This window comes from Opisthocomus hoazin, chromosome 6 (assembly GCF_030867145.1).
Source record: "Opisthocomus hoazin isolate bOpiHoa1 chromosome 6, bOpiHoa1.hap1, whole genome shotgun sequence".
Lineage (NCBI taxonomy): Eukaryota > Metazoa > Chordata > Aves > Opisthocomiformes > Opisthocomidae > Opisthocomus > Opisthocomus hoazin.
Window position 1 is genome coordinate 40,553,143 of NC_134419.1, and position 18,675 is coordinate 40,571,817.

Here is an 18,675-nt window from a genome sequence, read left to right on the forward strand (position 1 = left end):
CCCCGTCTCCTGGGTGGACTTTGGACCTGTGCTGCAGCTTTGCCTCCAGCCCGGTCTTTTGAACGTCCAGATGGAGCCTCATGGGACTGTCCTTAGACCCTGCCACCCGCCGTGCTCGAGCCCTGTGGGACTGCGCATCGGGGAGGGCATCGCCTGCGCCCGGACCACCCCTGCCCAGCTCCCGGCTCTTGCTGTGCCCTCACCAGAGGCTGGTGCACAGCGGTTGCGGGAACAGATTTAAAAATCAATGGAAACAATATTCATCTCCGGCAGCTGGTGACTGGACAGGTCCTTTCCGGGAAGCCCTCCAAGTTGTCCATAATCACAGCCTAAGTTGATTTCCAAGCCTTTAAGAATGGCCTTAAGACAGATCTTGGCAGTTTGGCAAGGGCCTCAGCCCAGTAATGGATCAACAGCTTTAATGCCAGATACAGAAAATACAATCTGAGAGACTAACAGAGTTTTATGACATATAAGCACATTTTGTGGAAGCAGGTGAAAGAAAGGAAGGACACATTTATAGGAGAAAACTTCATGGTAATGGGCTGCTTTTCCTCTTCCACGTTAGAGCAGGAAAAAAGCTCTTGACGCATTGAACAGAGCATCCCCCAACCGTAAGATTATCTTCATTTAAAATGCACGGCGAGCAGGGTGACAGGGGCCAGAGTTAAGCCATTCCATTGACAAACAGATGATACATTCAGAGGAGGGGAGCGTGCCCCTGCCAGAGCCCCCGAAGTCATGCCCTTCTGCTTCGCAATTGATTTTTTTGTCTCTGTTCAGCTGTGCTCACATTTCGTAGCTCACAGAAGATCCCCAAGGCCCACTTGGGGATAAAGTCATCTCATGTGGAGGAAAGGATAATGAGGTTAGTAGGTGTTGCTATGCAGGCTGCTAGCCTTACATCGTCTTTACATTTAGTAGCGCCTACAACTTGAGACAGTTCTTTCATTTTTTGTATTCATCTTTAATACTCAACGGGCTCATCTTCAGCACCAGCCAATCCTTAAAAACGATGTAAATAGGAACTGGCAAAAGTCCACCAATAACTTGCCAGTTCTCTTGAACTTCAGTCCAATACACTAATTAAAATGTTTAAGACCAAATCCTGTCCAAGCAGTAGAATTCATTTCTGTTGCATAAATGTGGCATGACGTCATGAAGACACACCACCTAAGTAAGCCAGAATACTTCTGGAGATGTTTCAATGACAGGACCTCACTGATACGGTTAGATAAATTCCACAAGTTTCAGAGCAACTGGTTACTACAACCTGCCCCAGACAAGGAGATGAAGAACTGATGACTGCGAAGAGATACCTGGTAGGCAAGTCCTTACTAGCACCAGCTGACAGAACAAAATGGACACAGATAGGAACCAGAAAAAAAAAACCAAACCCATAATGGAAGAGCAAAGGAGTTTTTTGTCCCTCTACTTCTGCTACGACTGAACAGAGTTGAGATATCTAACAGCAAAATAAGGGCTTTTAGGAAAATAAAGGTTTCTTGAAAATTAAGCTGCAGGCATTTTGTGGCTCGCTCCCTTACTCCTTCTATAATTTAACTGTGGGATATTATTGGCACAGGCATCTCATTGCAGAAACCATTAAAACATTATTAACCAATAAGTAAGTATTGCTAAGGATGAACTAATCACGGGTTAAATCAAGAACACTAACTTCCAGTTTCCAATACCTTTGCTTTCATGTAGAGTGAAATGAGTTCTGCACAGTCTCCCTGGCTACGTATTCTACGGCATGGTCCTCTCTCCACCTGCTAGCATTTCTACATCTTCTGCTGTCTCTCCCTCCTCATTTCCCAGCCTTTGCGTCAAGGAAATCAAAGGTGCAGTGGCAATGTACCGTGGCCGTGCCTGAAATCAAACATTCTTCTCCCTTTGCTGTTTTAACCATAACGCCACATACACGTTGACATTAGTAACTACATGAAGCATTCCATTAATAATTTCACTCCCTCACTTTTTATAAATATTTACCAGTTTCTCATGTGAATATTACACCAAGTGTCTCTGGAATTACACACCTATTCAAGCTGGACAGAATGCGAATGTGGCCGTCAGTCACTCGCATTCTACTCCATCACAAATTTCTGTTTAATTTCTTCTGCTTCTACTCTTGAGTTTGCAAAAGCATCCCCAGCTTCTATCACAACTCTGCTCCTCACAACAACGTACTGCAAGCACAAACCCCTTTATCACGTGTTTTAAGTTATTTTTGCTCCTTTACTGGTCTCCGCAAATCGCACCCGCAACACTGACAACGAACAGTTTGCAGAAGGCAAGATTTACCACTTCAATCCTGCTGGACGAACGAGCTATGGAGACAGCATGCCAGCTACGTAGCTCCTACCTCTTTTCCAACTCTCCAAAACCCTTTTACGCGACCAACGCGTGCGGACGCTTGTCTGCAGCCTCCAGAACACTCAGGGTGAGGGCTGAGAGAAGGGGAAAGCACAGCGGGGCGCTGGGAGTGGAGCTGGGAAGGGGCTGCCAACAGCAAGCGGGAGCTGCACGGAGACCGGCCCTGGAAGAAATCTTTCATCTGGGCAACACCAAACTTCCCTATGGCTTCCCAGGAAAACGAGGGTTAAAGAGTTCAGCTTCCAGTGGACAGAGAGAGGGCTCTGTACGGGGGCCTCAGAGTCTGCACTCCTCGTTTTAGCATGCCCACCCGCGTTTCCGTACACTGGAACTCAGCGTTAAGAATGAGCTCCCACAATCTCCTGTTGGTCAGCCCAGCCTGCCCGCACAAGGAATGCGCCGTTTCTGCCTCCCTTTTTTGCCCTCTGGTTTTCTGTGTGGCTGACGCTGTAACGGTCTGCTCAGATAAACCCATCTGAGATATCCTTACAACCGAGAACACTCTTCAGGCATGAAAAAGTATTGTCTGTGCCCAGCGCACAGACAAAGCCAAATCATCTCTGTTCCTTCCAAGCCAAGGATCTAGGAACCTGTCACCGGAGGCAAGACTTGACCACGTCACCCCTCTCCTACCGCACCGGCTGTAGGAACTTCCACTCCGACGACAGGACTGGCCTGTCTGCAAGTATTGCGGCACCCGAAATCCATAAATGTCACCAGAGCCTGAACCTCTGCAAGTTTTGCATCAGGCACCTTGGCAGGACCGGCGCTTTTTTGCTACATTAGAGTGCAGCATCTGAACATAAGTCCTAAACAAACTGCACAAGAATTACCTTCCCTCACTATTCATCCAGACAGAACTGAGGGGAAAAAACCCAGGACTCCTTTCCTTCAGCACAGAATTTAGGCCAACCCAATATTTCTATTTTTAATTACATTTATGATATTTCCTGTGGGTATAAGTAATGAACGGAGCTCCAGTACGCCGGGAGCAACGTAAATATAGTCATTCCCAAAGGGATCTTACAGCTGTTATGCATGGGTCAGAGAGTCTGTGAAGTGCAACATCTGAAACTTTAAAAGCTTTTTAGCCCACATCCTTCCCATTCCTTTTCAAAGGCAGAGTTAATGGATACTGAACAACACTGCCTCAGATTTTGCCCACAAGGTATGGAAGTAGTAATTCCATTTAAATAAAGGAATACTCCGCAGTAAGCAACCACCTAGTCCTATCTCACACACAGGAACCGTGTCAGAAATTCCTCTCTGATCCAAATTAACTTGTCTGCCACTTCATGCTGACAACTGTGACTGAAGACAAGGCACATGGAATTGTTTCCTCCGCAAACCCTTCCGCAGGGGAAAAGCAGGAGTGCAACTTCACACCGCAGCATCCAAGTCTAGCCTCCTCCTCCTCCTCCCTGACTCTTCGCCTCTTATTGTGACACGAGACCACTCCAAACGACTGAAGTGAGCTCTTCCCCTCACCAAATCTGGAGATGTCAGCCCACAAAAACGCAAAAGATTCCGTGCTTACCTCTGAGCACAGCCTGGTGAAGGAGAAACGCTCAGCAGCTGCTTCCCTCAGGAAAAGCGTTCTGTTTAAAAACAAATAAAAAAAGAAGCAAGACTTTAAACAGCTCTTCTCTCTCCTCCCTAACCTTAGCTTCCAGCAGTGTTTGTAAACATTTACTTAGCAGGAGCACCTTCACTGGCCAGAACCAAGGTAATGATTACTCGACCCTAACCATGGCACGAGGACAGAACAAGGCCATGGCAGCGGCCGCGTTGGCACTGCTCAGGCGACGCAGGCTCACACCGCAGCAGGCTCCAGAGTGAGAAAGAGTGGGGCGAGAGGAGCAATGACAAGCGCAGGGGACAAAACACCCCAACCAAGAAACCAGGAACCTGGACTGAGAGGTAAACCGCACCAAAAAAAGCGCGCAGGACATGCAAACGCGGCATGAGCTGAGAGAACCGGACCCGCCAGCACAGCCCTAAGGGGATTCCTCACATCTGCTCATTAATATCACTGCCTTTGAAACAGCCAGCAAAGCAAGCTATAAGGCACTACCTTCTCTAGCCTTGGCCACCGCTAAATCAGTCCAGTAAAACTTTGGTGGTGTGACAGAGTCTGTGTAGTCTCTCGCCAAAGCCTTCAAACGAGTCCGGACCATCAGGCGAAACAAACCCAGGCCTCTGAGGGACGGAGCTACCCCCTTCCTCAGCCCCTCCACCTGGCTAAGTACCTCATGAGGCTCACCGGAGCTCTGGAACCTCCCGTGCACACAGCGGGAGCGTCCCAGCCGAGCCGCCGAGGCCCCAGGGGAGGGCACAGCGAGAATGGGGTCAGGGCTGAGAGCCTGATTTCACCGTACCTGTCAGACAGCCTCTAAGGGCAGCTCTTCCACTCCAGCCGTGCCTCGGATACACACGGGCTCTCCTGTAGCTTTTCCAGACCTCAATTCAGCACAAACTCCGACCTTTGAGTTCCAATAATCTTCCATACCGCTGCAGCCAGTTAGCAAACAAACAGGAACCACACTCACGCTGCCTGTAAACACAGCCAAGCGCGCCCGGCTCCCCTGCAAATCTACAACAGCAAAACTTTGTCTGTCCCTTTTTCCTAGTTCGATAAAGATTAGTTCAGGAAAAAAGCACCTCCTCCTTCACTTTGCTCCACAACTCCTCTGTGTCCGCAGCGAGCAGTCTGCACAACCCAGTGAGCCGGGGCGAACAGCAAACCAGCCCAGCTCCCGATGGGGTGAAGGCTGGATGTTGCTGTGAGGGGGACAGGCAGCTACAGAAAGGTTTGTCACAGAACAGTGACAGTCCAGCGAAACTCGCGGAGAAAACCAACCAAATGAGGAGGTTAACTGTTAGAAGAACTGATACCACGGCAGTGGGTGAGACTCTCACATGTCCCCTATCCCCCATGGCAGTCATTAACACCCACACAGGCAGATACACCAACATCCAACTCATGGCATTTGACATAAGTTTCTCATAGTGGCTGGCTGTCCCCTGATGTTTCACTGCAAAATATCTTGTGCTTCTTGATGGAAACTGTTACCAACATGGTGACTTGGACCAAGATGGAGTCTCCCTCTAGTCTAGCTGGTTTTACTTTCCAGAATACAGCAGACTTAAAAAAAAACTCAGAAGGATCAACAGATCACCAACGCAGGGAAGATACTCCAAGAGAAGCATGAATTACAAACAATTTTCTCTTCAGCTTTTCAAAATGTGACTTGCTGATGCTTACAGAAGCTCAGAAACAGTTGTACCAATGAGGTGGAGAGACCTCTGCTCTTTGCAGTCCCACAGTTCTCTGTTAAGGCACATCACAACCAACAGAAGTATCACAGAATCACAGAATGTTCAGGGTTGGAAGGGCCCTCTGTGGGTCACCCAGCCCAAACCCCTGCCGAAGCAGGGTCACCCAGAGCAGGCTGCACAGCACCGCGTCCAGGAGGGGCTGGAATATCTCCAGAGAAGGAGACTCCACAACCTCCCTGGGCAGCCTGGGCCAGGGCTCCATCACCCTCAGAGGGAAGAAGTTCTTCCTCGGGTTCAGACGGAACTTCCTCTGCTTCAGTTTGTGCCCGTTGCCCCTTGTCCTGTTGCTGGGCACCACTGAAAAGAGTCTGGCCCCATCCTCCCGACACCCACCCTGCAGATATTTAGAAGCATTTCTAAGATCCCCTCTCAACCTTCTCTTCTCCAGGCTGAACAAGCCCAGCTCCCTCAGCCTCTCCTCGTAGAGGAGATGCTCCAGTCCCCTCATCATCCTCATAGCCCTCCGCTGGACTCTCTCCAGTAGCTCCTCATCTTTCTTGAACTGGGGAGCCCAGAACTGGACAGAGTACTGCAGATGGGGCCTCACCAAGGCAGAGCAGAGGGGAAGGAGAACCTCCCTCGACCTGCTGGCCACACTCCTTCCCAATGCACCCCAGGATCCCATTGGCCTTCTTGGCACCCAGGGCACGCTGCTGGCTCATGGTTAACCTGTCGTCTCCCAGCACTCCCAGTTCCTCTCCACAGAGCTGGTCTCCAAGCAGGTCAGCCCCAAGCCTGTACTGGTGCATAGGGTTGTTCCTCCTCAGGTGCAGGACCCTGCCCTTGCCCTTGATGAACTTCATCAGGTTCCTCTCTGCCCAACTCTCCAGCCTGTCCAGGTCTCGCTGAATGGCAGCACATGGAAACACAACAGGGCAGGATGCAAGTGGAGGCAGAATCTAACACCAGCTGAGCAGGGCAACAAGGAATTTAATCCGAATGCAGTAACTGGTTAAGTAGTCAGTGATGAAACACAAAGAACAGAGTGATATTATCAAGCAGATAGATTCCTCCATCAGCAGACTACGACTGGAATTGGCCAAATCTGATTTCACTGCAAGGTTTATTTTAAAGAATCTTGAACTAAAGGAGAGGTTTAAAGCAACACTAAAGGGATGACATTGCTGTCATTTCCACAGAAGGCCAAGCAAGGTGGCAAGAACCTCGCCCACCAATCTCCCATTTCCCTCCTCCAGACCTACCCCCCTGCCTATGCTCTGCGCGAGAAGCAAAGATTTTTACTCCTGGGAAGCCCTCGGCACGCAGCGCCCGCTGCTGCCGTTCTCAGCAGCCGTGACACACCGCCTCCCAAACGCCGAACCGCCAAGGCAACGCGGCATTGCATCTCCGGGCTTCAAAGCGTTCACTAATGGAGATGACCCTCCGCCTAGCACGCAATTAAGCGATTTTGGAAAGATGTGATTAACCCTTGGAGCGTCGCGTCTTTTCCCATGTTTGTATTTCAGGAGCTCACGTGCCAGCCGTGCAGGAGCTCCCGTTAGTCAGGGCGCGTGCTGCATGGAGCCTCCACCAGCAATGACATCTCCATTCCCAACAGTTTTATTTCTTAACACACCAGCCACACGGGAAGTTTCACTCTACTTTTTAAGGGAAAAAAGGCCAAACCTGAGCGTAACAGATGCTCTCCGGAATGCCCAGGACACACACGAGAGCGTGTGTGTGGTCCCTTTCACCACCACAAGATAAAACAGCTTTCAGGAAAATGAGAATGGTGCTTAGCTTTTCTAAGCATAAAAACCTTAATATTTACACTGATCAAGTACAACCGGGTCCACTTCGTCAGAAGAACAGCGTTCACGTGGGAGCCAAACCAGCTAGGACTATTTTCCCACGAAGATCCTATCCTCCATCTGGGCAAACAATCCGAGTCGCAGCAGACAGACAACAGTTCTACTCTGTATGGCTCCACAGTAATTACACCAAAGAAACATGGCAGTCCTTAGTTTAAAACTAATAACAATTTAAAAAGCCCAAATCAGAACCCTAGGGAAAATACATAATGATAACGCATACATCGGGAACACATCGAAAGTAGCTTGATACGGTCAAAGTATGAAAAGATTTACAGGGACACGAACAGAGGATGGAAGGTTCTGTTTAGTAAATGCTGGAGATTTTTAGTTAATTTCTTTAAGAGAATAAAATAGAGAATAAAAGCCACAGGCACCTGAGGCTTGCATTTCTTCGTGGATATCAAATACTTTACCACATCACTGGAAGAGCTGTGTGGCTTTACAGTTCAAAGCTGCACGAAGCCACCACAGAGCAAAGACAGGGGTGACTTTTAGTGGGTACAGGGACGAAGGACGGATAGGATCACAGAATCACAGAATGCTTTGGGTTGGAAGGGACCTTTAGAGGTCATCTAGCCCAACCCCCATGCAATGAGCAGACGTCTTCAACCGGATCAGGTTGCCCAGAGCCCTGTCCAACCTGGCCTTGAACGTTTCCAGGGATCACAGAATCACAGCATGGTGGGGGTTGGAAGGGACGTCTCTGGATCATCTAGTCCAGCCTGGGCAACCTTCTGCAGGGTTCCACCACCCTCATGGTAAAAAAATCCTTACTCGTATCTAGTCTATAGATAGACTGCAGCAATCAAAGAGGAAAACAGGGGAACACGTACATAGAGCAGGGGGAGAGAAAAGGTGTAGAGATACGTGGGAAGGAGTGCAGCCATGGGACAACTATCAGAAAAAGTCACTGTCAAAAACGGCAAACTCTAAAGAAAGATGCACCATGGAGCAAACTGCATTCCTGCTAGGATCTCCAAGGAGGTGAAAGAAATGGGAACTAGGCAGCAAGGATATACCTGAAATAGTTAATCGAGGACGTCTGCAATCAAAACAGATTACCTGGACACACACAGCTCCTTTACAGCTCATTCATGGGCACCAGCAGAACTGCTCTGAGAAGGGAAATGGCTTCCGAGACCCAGCAAAGCTCTGAAGTGAATTCGTATTTCTGATAAGAGAAAGCACTCTCAAGTGCCCTCACTGTAATTCACCGGTGCAGCTCTCGCACCCGAGGAAAAAGGCAGAGCCATCCCAGGAAGGTGCAGCATCAGGCTGATAACGTCAAGCAAACGGCGTCGCACAGTTCACCATTCAGCCAGCGCCCTACTTCAGATCTCGCACGTCCTCACGTGGCATTGCCCTGTCTGAAAAGATTCCTCCCCGTAAGCCCAGTCACGGCACGAGGGCACGTGGCCCAGTCCCCGCCTGCCACCAGCACGGCTCTGCTTGCTCACAGTCGCGCTGCTCCAGCAGTCCCATTTTCCAAAAGGCCAACGCAAGCACCAAAGTGTTCAAACTCTGACGCTCTCTGTCTTTGCCTCCGTGCTTTTCTCTCCTGCGATCAGAGCGCTGCACGTCTCCTAACAAGCAAAAAGCCAAACCAACTGCAATCAAGGCCAGCGGGGAAAAAAGACATCAGCAACAACCTTCTTCCCAACGCTGCAGCCTAGCCGCCGAAATCACGCCATCTTTGCGAGATGAGAAGAGATTTGTAAAAAAGTGGGGAATGACTACAACTAAAACATTAGGAACAGATCTCTCCTTGTTCTCTTCGGCTTTCTGCTCTCATGGTGTGGGTAAGGAAGGAAACGGCCCTTGCAGCTGATGAACTTCCACTGCTACAATTCCCTGCCCCTCTTCCCTTCCCCTTGTTTCTGACTGTTCTTCAATGAGCAAAGAATGGGCTTAAAGAAGATGAAATGATGATTTTTCTATTAGATACCTTAAAAGACTGTCCCTTTCCATCCTGCCACAGAGCCACCACCTCCCGACAGCAATGCTGTGACCAAGCTGATAGCACGGAGCGTTCTCTGAATTACGGGTGAAAGCAGCAGAACACTGTGGCTAAACCTTTCACCCCCTTCGGACCATTTCAACAATTCTGCTCATGGTTTGTTTTGGCTACTCCCCCCCAAAGCATGCAAAATCAAGAGCACCCAAAGGAACTAAAGACGCCGACTTTGGTACCAGTCTTTCCCTGGTCCCAATAAACCATGGCTCACACAGACAAAGCAATGTCTTATCTCCCCTATACCAGTCATAAAGCCATCGTTATCTTACAAAAAATAGCATTTAAAAAAAACCCAGCAAACAAATAACCAGATTAATGAAAGGCAATCGTGTTAGGTTGACAGCCAGCCAGCCTGAAAATACCTAGGAGCCCAAATCCCGCAGGAACAAACTCGCTGTCGAACAGAAAGCTACGTGAAGGCTCTGTGACTGAATAGTGACCCCCAATTTACAGTGAAGTTGATAGCTACCACGGAGAATTTCTAGAGGAAGAGCGTCATTTATTTCTCTCCCTTCATTCCCCTGTTAAATAAAGCAAATCAAGTCAGAAGCCTGCTGACTTTAAGTCTGTGTAATTCCTTCTCTACATTTTTCATTTATCATTGTCAATATTTGATCTGGACAGCGTTGCCTCTTCAGGCTCCTTATGCTTATTTTTACCTCTGTCTTTTATCATAAAGTGAAGTGCACATTGCAGAGGAGATTCCTCCAATGTCTAAGATGATGGGGTGGAAAAAACAAAGTATAAACAGCTCCTCGCTTAACCCCACAAATGTGCCTGAATGTTATGAAATGGCAATTCCAAGTCATGATTCACCCCCCGACTATGGAACTACTTAAAACTAAAATTAACATTGTTCATTCTTTTTATAAAGGGGAAAACCATTAAAGCCCATAATCTACACTCCAATAAAGGGTATAAAACACATTTGATATGAAAGCAGAGACACACTGCAATAAAGAAAAGGGAGTTTTGCCCACAATTCCATTCTAACATGCTGTTTAAACAGCCTTCCTTGCACGCGCTTTGAGGTTCACAGGAGTAACTTCCAGGCTGCCCAGTGAGCGGCCATAGCACAGCTGGCTGTACAGAAACGATACATAATGAGAAGAGATACTCCGTTCCGCAAATCAAATAAAAATTACAGATATAGGAATCCTTCCTGGATGCAAACGCACAAAGCTGAACGAAACCCGAATCGGTAAGAATAAATCTGGTATCTCGAAGCCACATTGTGAAAAGAGAAGACTTGTTAGCAGATTGGCTCTACCCACATCTGCTTAATGAGGTGCATTTTGCCTTCTTCAGTAGGTGAGAGGAAGGAAGTTTGCCCACACGGAAACAGAGAAAACAGGTAAAAATAAGTCATACTTTCAGGGGGATGAGGGGAAAGAAGAAATCAAAACTTCTTACTCAGTCACCTCTCACATGCTCAGTCAACGCTCAGCCCAAACTCCGCTTGGCCAGTGCTCAGGAGCAGACATGCATCTCCAGGATCTTCCCCACGCCTTGAGCCATCACAGCTTGCTTTCTCTTCCCAAGTTTTCTCAAGCTCTGCTCCCCCAAACACCTCTACACTCAGCCGCCGATGGCTGCAGGTGCAGCTGGCGAGGAACGCACCAGCGTCCAACAGACTGTTCCCCATTGCGGGGGCTCCGCATCGTCACCAAGGCTGGCTGTATAAATGCTCACATCGTCACCAAGCCTTCCCACAAATGGGAACAGATACCTGACCCATCCACAGAAGTCTCCACCACCACATGAGCTTGTTTAGAAGAATATTTAAATGCATGTTTTAATTCTGCCTACCATCCCTCTTGCTTTAATTTTTTCTGGGTGCAGAAGTAAAACAACGTGGCACACAAATCCATTTTAAAAGAATATAAACAATGCAGCTGCTTGATCCTTTTGTCCATGATGCCTGGAAAAAAAAAACCTTTGCACGAATGAGTAATTCTGCTTATTTTCCGTGAGACAACACTACGTACTGTGGCTACGGAGAACCAGAACAATGCGAGGAGAGGAGTATCATCCTTTCAATGCCACAGGCACGAGCACTTGGCCACAGCCTTTCGCTCAGTCCTTTGAAGCCAACAATCCGACTGCGGGTGAATTGCCAGGAAGAATGGCATCTGAACAAAGGTACACGTGATCAACCAACCTGAGTTCAAGGAACGCCACAAAACTCCTTGAGACCAGTCGTCAAAAAAGCCTGCAGATTCTCTAGGATGCTGGGAGAAGCATCAGTACCTGCAGGTCGATACAGGGCAGCACGACTAAAGCAGCTCTTTGCAGCGTTGTTTGAGAGCCGTTGACCCAGCAAAGCTGTCCACAACGCTCCACGGCAGGCACTCGGCTCTGCGCTCCGCTGCTGGAAGGAAAACACCGAGCTCCGCAGTTTCATCGTTCACCTGAACGGCTACGGGAGCTCTTGTGCTTGCAATGAAATGAAAATTTCTGCTTCCCTTCTTCATTCATTTTCATACCTCAAGCTACAAGCTCTCTCTGCCTTCCCTCTTTCTCTTCCCCCGTCTTCTTCCACCCTTTCACCAGGATTCTGAGTCAAGCAGTGACTAAATTCCCTGCGTTTTCATGCAAACATCTGACTTCCTGGCTTCACTGGAACATCGGTGAAGGCCCCCTCCACTCCGCTCTCACCCCAAGAGACTGAAGCACACACGACTTTGCCTGGGCATCATTTCGGTTGAAGGCCACGCTTGGCTTTTCAAGAGAGGCATCCAGCCCACTGGAGGTTTCTTTACGGCTTCACTAAGTGCAAAGCCTTCCAGACTCGGAGACCGAGCCAAAACCCTGACCCACCATGCCCCTGTGGGACCAACAAATTTCTTCCACTGCTTGAGAGAGAAAATACCTGAAACCTTCAGTTTAAAAAGCATGCGACACGGCAATTAAATATTGTAGGATACCACCAAACCGTGTTTCAGCAGATGAAACATACCAGGGTCTGGGGTGCAGGACAAATTTTTTTTAAGGCTTTCAATCAACTCTGCTCCATTCTAGGGGACGCAGAAAAAAATGATGCAAAAGTGGAGGCTTCAGTTTGAGTTTTAGACCACTTTTACACATCAGTGTGAGAACTCTATCCAGTGATTCTCACAACCATCAGAAGTATTTCCACTGAATTTACAAAGCACAGAGTCAGCATTTAAATTTATGTTGTGCCAGTATTTGCACATGCATTTACGTATATAAACACCATGCTGAACAGTATTATAATAATTTTTTGGCATGGAAATGTCTAAGCACATAAGTGTTACACATGAATCACAGCACAGGGTTGGGTTTTTTTAATAATATTAAAAAACTTCTTCCTCCTTTGGGACCCAACCATAACCCATTCTTATCTTTGTAATAACATGGATTTTCATCTCACTAATCTTCTCCCCTCCTCGATACAAAAAGAGAATTTGCAGCGTGGATGACTAACCAAACCCCTTTCAGTTAAGGCTCACCCTGCTTAGGTGTTCTGACGCTCCCAAGGTGTATTTTTCCACTCATTTTCTGAAAACGCATGTTCACAGAATCACAGAATGTTCGGGGTTGGCAGGGCCCTCTGTGGGTCACCCAGCCCAACCCCCTGCCCAAGCAGGGTCACCCAGAGCAGGCTGCACAGCACCGCGGCCAGGCGGGGCTGGAATATCTCCAGAGAAGGAGACTCCACAACCTCCCTGGGCAGCCTGGGCCAGAGCTCCGTCACCCTCAGAGGGAAGAAGTTCTTCCTCATGTGCAGCTGGAACTTCCTCTGCTTCAGTTTGTGCCCGTTGCCCCTTGTCCTGTCGCTGGGCACCACTAAAAGAGTCTGGCCCCGTCCTCCTGACACCCACCCTGCAGATATTTAGAAGCATTTATTAGGTCCCCTCTCAGCCTTCTCTTCTTCAGGCTGAATAAGCCCAGCTCCCTCAGCCTCTCCTCGTAGGAGAGATGCTCCAGCCCCCTCATCATCCTCGTAGCCCTCCGCTGGACTCTCTCCAGTAGCTCCTCATCTTTCTTGAACTGGGGAGCCCAGAACTGGACAGAGTACTGCAGATGAGGCCTCACTAGGGCAGTGTAGAGGGGAAGGAGAACCTCCCTCGACCTGCTGGCCACGCTCCTCTTAATGCACCCCAGAAATGTTCCTCCTGTTTCAACAGATTTACAATAGATGGAGACAATGCCCCATCCGAGTTACCCCACAAATCAGCAAAAAACGTCAGGTGAAACCGCCTCTTCCATCCCAGCAGTGCCAACAGAAGTTGCCCCTGTCCAGCCTTCCTCACCAGACCGTCTTGCCGGAGAACTGCCCAACCCTCGCACCCCGGCCTCGACATGACCGCGCTGCTGCGGGCCCGGGCAACTGCAGATTACAGGGCTCTTCATGGGAAACACTTTTTTCTTATTCCTGCCCTTCAGCTTAACTACCAGTCCAACCTGAACAGCAGAAAACCAGACAAAAGGGAAATAATTTCCCAAATACCAACGCACAAGCCACTTTGTACTGCTAATCACCATTTTCTCCAGGCGAAGGCTCTGCCACCTCGCCCTCACCCAGACTCGAGTCTGACTCAGCTGTCAAAAGAAAAACAGAGCTGTTGAAATACAACAGCATTCAAGTCTTGTGTCAACAGAAAAATCGCAAAGCTCTCCCTAACGCAGGCCAAGAATCATTTTTCTGATTCACAGTGCAGCAAAACCGAGGAGCGGAGCACAAGCTGGGACGCTCACCACATCAGGAGCAGGATCAGGAGCGTGAGGCCGCAGGAACGGCGTTTGCCGGCTCCTACCTACTGCCTCTTTGCCTCTGCAGCACTATTTTCTGCCTGCCCAGAGATCGTCCCAGGTTTTTTGCCGCACACGCAGCCACAGACCAGACCGTGGACGGCATGGCCAGGGCTGAGACTGTGGTGCTCTCAAAGTTGGTTCTTCCAAGCATCATCCTTTGTCACCACAAACATTAAGTATCCAACATTCAATACAGGGCACCTTCAAGCGTTTACCAAAGGGAAAAGGCAGTCATTTGATGCAAAATCAATTTCCCACTAAAAAAAAATCACCATTCCTCCCTTTTTTCCTAGCACCTTCTGGACAATTCCAGCCCACCCTCAGTTACGTATTTTCCCGGCCGAACGACATCCCACACTGCATCACAAAATTAAGGAAAACATTTTTTCAGCAACAAGACGACCGATACCTTCTTACCAAGCAGAGCAAGGATAGATCTTTTAACAAAATCAGATTTTACAGGTTATTGGAGCCATCTCTTCTCTGTTTCAGTGGTGGCGGGATGACAGTTTTCTGTCCCTTTCGCTGCCTTTCTTGTCTGTCTTGGCTGGCTCAAGCTAATAAGCTCCTCATTAACGAAATGACTATGGCAAGGTACTGGCAGATGGTCCTGTGTTCCAAGCACATCTTCCCATTCCCTCCCTCCCAGAAGTCCTAATCTACACACAGCGTAATCGTCACCAGAACATATCCTCCCTGACAGAAAGCCTCCCTCCCATTATCTCTGTGCTCTAGGGGATTGCCCCCAAATCCTCAGCGACACGGAGCAGCTCCCTTCCCACTCGGATCTCAGTTCTTTCTGTGCCTGAACACACGTTCACCAGGTCCTGGCCAAAGCGCCTGCACAAGGCTTCAAATCCATGCTGATCTCTCCATAGTCCTACCCATAGCCTACGCCATGCCTAAACAAAATGCACATATATATATATATATGCATATTAAAAAAATATAAAGTAATATATACCTTGTATTTCTTACGTGTAATACTTTGCCACTGTTTTATTTACGGGTCCCTGTAACAGTACACCAGCCTTTCTCTTCGATGAGAACCATATGGTATAATTTAATACTTTGGTTACCAGTAAATCTCTTGTGCAACGCTTCCATTTAAATGCTGAGAGAGTCAGTCACTAATTGGGTATCTCATATATCTTAAAATAATCTGTTTGTTTCATCTGCTGGCTCCCTCTCCCCCATCAATTCCATCAGATTATTGTGATTGATGACTTCATTAATACGGTCATCGTATCCTGAGAATACAGCAGCTTCGCGAGAGAAGGTTGCAGGCAGGGAGAGCAAGCCCCCCTCTCCCTTTTGCAGGCACAGACAGCAACGAGCAGGGCAATACGAGCGCTCTCCGCGTCCCAGCTGCGGGAAGGGCTGCACAAAGGATATTTCCAGACACGCAGGATCACTTTAGCTGCCTTTGCTGGAGCTCCTCGGAGAAGGCCGGGAGTACGACAGGCAACCGTAATGCAAAGGGTTGTTTTAGCTCTCCAAACTGACACGGAACCTTCTGTAAAATCACTTCTTTCCAGGGGAAGAGAAAATTTATTGCCAGTTCTTCTCTGCATCTAATCCCAACAGTACCGAGCAGCTCCTCCCCACCGCAGATAGGGAAAAACACCAACAGCATGCAGAAAAGCTTCCCTTTAATCTTTGCCACCTCCATTCCAAGTCGCAAGTCTTCAATGTTAAGACCTTTTCTCAGATGGTGCAACATCTGAAATCGCTCCTGACTGTCGCAGGGAGTAACTTTAGGTTAGCAACTCCAAAACTACCTGCTTTACAACAGGTGGAAGAGTTAAAACGCACGTTCATTTCTAGACTGAAACAAAAACTGATAGGTCAAATACAGGCAATGGTGGACAAGAGAGGGAGAAATATTATTTAGCCAGCAGTACAAATAACGTAATTATGCTTCTGTAGCTTTTGTCATCCAAAAATAAAGCAGCTGAAGCACTCTGGTAGCGTACTGATACCCGTAAACACATACATGGCATCAGTACCTTCCCAATCCTCCCAAACAGTGAAGGAAAACAGCAGGAACTTGGCACTTACCAGGAAAACCAGTAACTACCACAAAGCATGCACCAACAGTTCTCCAGCACCCAGGAGCTGTGACGGCCTGAGGAGGACGATATAAATGACCTCCACCTGTGCTTACTAGATATAAATGACCTCCACTTGTGCTGACTAGTTGGCTGAAACCGTATTGACATGAGAGACAGCTCCGCCTTGAGCTGTAACTTTATATCTTCCTAAAAGCATCATTAACCAGACAAAAAACATATTACTTAAAAACATGGTGAGACACCAAATTCCTAGGGGGAAAACCTAGTCTCTGCCTTTTGCTGTCTGCCAGAGCAACCTCCAAGGTGAGACTGAGCGTCTGAGGATCCAAACAGTGCGCAGTGAGCGTCTCTGTCAGGAGGGGAGTTTGGATGAGGATGACTCTGGGAGGATGGCCAGCCTGGCAAACAGCAGCAAGCAATGACGAAGGGCCACTGGTTGGGGTAACGCACGAGAGGCTTCCAGAAACTGCACACACCAGATGTAATTAAAGCAATTTATTACAGTTATGTGGCTTCACACATTTGCAAACGCATTTCCCCCTTTTTAGTCCCAGTGCGGGGCTTATCCAGGCAGACGGAAAGGGAATACGCAAACAGTTTTGAAAGTACAAGCAGAGAGTGTGAGAACGGCACATCTGGCCTGGCATGATCCCGCAAATGCCACCAGATTCCTCCCTGGTCACTGCGTGGGCAGCGCGTTCCCAGGACAGAGCGGGGCGGGCGGGAGCAGTGGGACTGTAACGCTATTCATGAGCCGCCTTTTGCCTTTTCCCACCCAGGTTCGTCGGCGACCCACGGGCGCGCTCGGGAGGAGGGAGGGCCAGCTCCGGCAGGAAGGAGCCTCGGACACCCGACGCCCTCTCGCCAACTCCCAGCCCACACAGGGCCTTTTAATTTCTCTGCAGCCTCTCGTTTGGACGCACCATACGCAACCACTCCAGAGGAAAGTTAACCCATCACAGTGAAGTTCTCACAAACCGGGCAGCCCTTCCCCCAGCCCCCGCATCAATAAAAATACAAGCTGCATCGTGTCCAGCTCCTAGGCTTGCCATGAGCCCTCCGGAGCCCGGGGACATGGGGACCGCTCCCCGAGACGGAAGAGCTGACAGCAGAGGACCCACGCTTTCTGTGACGCTGACAAACGAGGCCTTGGGGCGCCCAATGCCAGCAAAATGAAGTCCCCGCATACTGCATCGTACACCTAGGAACAGAAAGGCAGGCCTCCAGCTCCCGAGGAGAGGGCTCTCCCTGGGATTTTCGTCTCAGCCACCCTCTGCCAGCAGACCCTCCTTTCCCCCATCCACCAGAACCCTCCGCCACACAGGGCAGCTCTACAACCAAGGCAACGCGGGAAAGCAAGCCCTGCCTGGAGCTCAGCAGGCAGGGACAGATTTTGAAGCTGCGGTATGGGAATCACGTGCAATGGCGGACAAGCGGATGCTAAGCCCTGAGTATGATGAGGGGAGAGCTGTGGATGTTGTCTACCTCGACTTCACCAAGGCTTTCAACACAGTCTCCCGTAACGTCCTCCTAGGGAAGCTCAGGAAGTGTGGGCTGGATGAGTGGTCAGTGAGGTGGATTGAGAACTGGCTGAATGGCAGAGCTCAGAGGGTTGTCGTCAGCGGCGCAGAGTCTATTGGAGACCTGTGACTAGTGGTGTTCCCCAGGGGTCAGTACTGGGCCCAGCCTTGTTTAACTTCTTCATCAATGACCTGGATGAAGAGTTAGAATGTACATGGGGCCAAACTCTTTTCAGTGGTGCCCAGCGACAGGACAAGGGGCAATGGGCACAAACTGAAGCAGAGGAAGCTCCAGCTGAACCCAAGGAAGAACTTCTTCCCTCTGAGGGTGATGGAGCCCTGGCCCAGGCTGCCCAGGGAGGTGGTGGAGTCTCCTTCTCTGGAGATATTCCAGCCCCGCCTGGACGCGGTGCTGTGCAGCCTGCTCGGGGTGACCCTGCTTTGGCAGGGGGTTGGACTGGGTGACCCACAGAGGTCCCTTCCAACCCCGGCCTTTCTGTGATTCTGTGAGCAGGTAAGTGGTGCAGGCTGGCTATGGAGGGAACAGCACTGGAAAGTGCCCACAAGGCAGGGGGGAAAGGCAGAGGGTGGGGGAAAGGCACGCGGAGAGCGTGGATACCTGGTTTATCCGCGCAGCCATCGCTGCTCCAGGCATCCCTCGCAGCAGAGGGACGGGGAAACGACAGCGCCGTGATACAGGCCTGGCCCCTTCACAACGCTCTCCCCGTGAGAAGCGTCGAGGCGCGTTCACGGAC

The 18,675-nt window shown here is 49.3% G+C and overlaps 1 protein-coding gene across 5 annotated transcripts in view; it reads right to left on the reverse strand.

Moving 5' to 3' along the window:
- The window catches only part of NDST2 (N-deacetylase and N-sulfotransferase 2), a 137,159-nt gene that overhangs the window by 47,248 nt on the left and 71,236 nt on the right, over positions 1-18,675 (reverse strand). For 4 of the 5 annotated variants that reach the window (XR_012764240.1, XM_075422876.1, XM_075422878.1 and 1 more), the window contains exon 3: positions 3,917-3,977. The gene's annotated coding sequence lies outside the window, so the exon portion shown is untranslated. Of the gene's footprint in view, positions 1-3,916; positions 3,978-4,757; positions 4,857-18,675 lie in introns of those variants that run through there. The other variant, XM_075422877.1, reaches the window with a different exon arrangement.